We start from the raw sequence: 2657 nt of genomic DNA on the forward strand, positions 1-2657 counted from the left end.
CACCTCTGCCTCCCACACTGGCAGGATTAGAGGCGTGAGCCACAGTGCCTGGCTTTCTCTAGTAATTTCAAAATCGTTTTATTACAATTCAATAAAATTTAAACAAATTAATAAAATTTAAAACATGCAATAAAGAGGATTTGTTCAATAAAGATAAATTCAATTACCAACGGCTTTTTTTTTGTTGTTGTTGTTGTTGTTTTGAGACAGGTTCTCACTCTGTCACCCAGGCTGCAGTACACTGGTGGGATCTGAGCTCACTGTAACCTTTGCCTCCTGGGCTTAAGAGATCCTCCCACCTCAGCCTCCTGAGTAGCTGGAAGTAGCTGGAATTATGGGCTCATGACACCACACCCAGCTAATTTTTTTTTTTTTTCAGAGACAGGGTTTCACCACGTTGTTCAGGCTGGCCTCGAACTCCTGGACTCAAGCGATCCTCCCGCCTCGGCCTCCCAAAGTAAGTGCGCCCCACCTATAGCATTTTCTTGACATAAAGGTCTACCATTATGTTAATGGTATAGAAAGAAAGTGTGTGTGTGTGTATACATAAATGTAAATATTGGGACTTATTACCTAGTAATAAAATAGAATTAGTTGAAGTATAGAAGTGAATTTTCTTTTGCCTCGGGCCTTAGCTTTAAACAACACGTGGGATTCAAAGTGAAGAATAACAATGCCGGGCACGGTGGCTCACGCCTGTAATCCCAGCATTTTGGGAGGCTGAGGCTGGCAGATCACTTGAGTTCGGGAGCTGGAGACCAGCCTGGGAAACATGATGAAACCCAGTCTCTACAAAAAGTACAAAAATTAGCTGGGAGTGGTGGTACATCCGTAGTTCCAGCTATTGGGGGTGAGGGTAGGGGGCAGAAAAGGGGCTAAGGCAGGAGGATCTCTTGAACCCAGGAGGTTGAGGCTGCAGTGAGCTGAGATCGTGCCACTACACTCCAGCCTGGGTGACAAATGAGACCTTGTTAAAAACAACAACAACAACAACAAAGTAAAGAATAATCTTAGGCTGGGTGCAGCAGCTCACGCCTGTAATCTCAACACTTTGGGAGGCCAAGGTGGGTGGATCACTTGAGGTCGGTAGTTCAAGACCTGCTTGGCCAACATGGTGAAACCCGTCTCTACTAAAAATATGAAAATTAGCCAGGCGTGGTGGCTCAAGCCTGTAGTCCCAGTTACACGAGAGGCTGAGGCAGGAGAATCACTTGAACCAGGAGGAGGAGGCTGCAGTGAGCCGAGATCGAGCCACTGTACTCCGACTCCCTCTCAAAAAACAAAAACAGACAAACAAAGAAACAAACCTCCCAGCGGTAAAAATATTTGTATATTTTTACAATCTTGGATAGGTAAGCCATTAATATGTATAGCACTGATAAAAGGCAATTTTTAATAAAATGAAATATTAATGAAAAATAATTGCAAATTAAAATCTAAATAAGATATTTAATTGCATAGAATGTAAAAGAGAAAGTTATCAATCACCTATTGTTAATATCCAGATAAAAAACATACAGTATATAAAAAGATACAGTCCTGAGAAAAAAATAAAAACATAAAATGTTTGGCTCACATTTAAATGAAATTGAAATGACTTATTTTAATTGTAGCTTACATTAATTTGCTCAAATTTTGTTATGGGTTAAATTCCTCTGGAAGAAATTTGATGTTTCTTTCATTTTTTTTTTTTTTCTTTTGAGGAGTCTAGCTCTGTTGCCCAGGCTGGAGTGCAGTGACTGGATCTCAGATCACTGCAAGCTCCGCCTCCCAGGTTCACGCCATTCTCCTGCCTCAGCCTCCCGAGTAGCTGGGACTACAGGCGCCCACCCCCTCGCCCGGCTAGTTTTTTGTATTTTTTAGTAGAGACGGGGTTTCACCGTGTTAGCCAGGATGGTCTCGATCTCCTGACCTCGTGATCCGCCCGTCTCGGCCTCCCAAAGTGCTGGGATTACAGGCTTGAGCCACCGCGCCCGGCCTTGTTTCTTTCATTTTTATCATAAACCATAATTAAACATGATTTACAACTGGTAATTCTTTTTTTTCTTTTTTTTTTCTTTTGAGAAGGAGTCTAGCTCTGTCACCCAGTCTGGAGTGCAGTGGTGTAATCTCAGTTCACTGCAGCCTCTGCCTCCCAGGTTCAAGCGATTCTCCTGCCTCAGCCTCCTGAGTAGCTGGGACTACAGTCATGCACCGCCACACAAAGTTAATTTTTTTATTTTTAATAGAGATGGGGTTTTATCATGTTGGCCAGGCTGGTCTTGAACTCCTGACCTCAGGTTATCTGCCCACCTCAGCCTCCCAAAGTGCTGGGATTACAGGCGTGAGCCACTGCGCCCAGCATGGTAGTTCTTTAAAGTAAGCTAAACACTCAAAGATGTCAAAATTCTGAGTACAGAATATTCACAGACTTGTATTTATACAGGTCTAGTTTTATTACTCACTTTTACCTCAATAGGATTTAAAGAATCTCTGATTCACCCACCTTGGCCTCCCAAAGTGCTGGGATTACAAGAGCGAACCACCACACCTGGCTGAAAATTACACATTCTGATGTGGAAATATACAGAACAGTGAAAATTTTTTAAGAATTTAGTTTGGGGCCGGGCGTGGTGACTCAAGCCTGTAATCCCAGCACTTTGGGAGGCCGAGACGGG

Source organism: Colobus angolensis, unplaced genomic scaffold (genome assembly GCF_000951035.1).
Source record: "Colobus angolensis palliatus isolate OR3802 unplaced genomic scaffold, Cang.pa_1.0 Scaffold96, whole genome shotgun sequence".
Lineage (NCBI taxonomy): Eukaryota > Metazoa > Chordata > Mammalia > Primates > Cercopithecidae > Colobus > Colobus angolensis.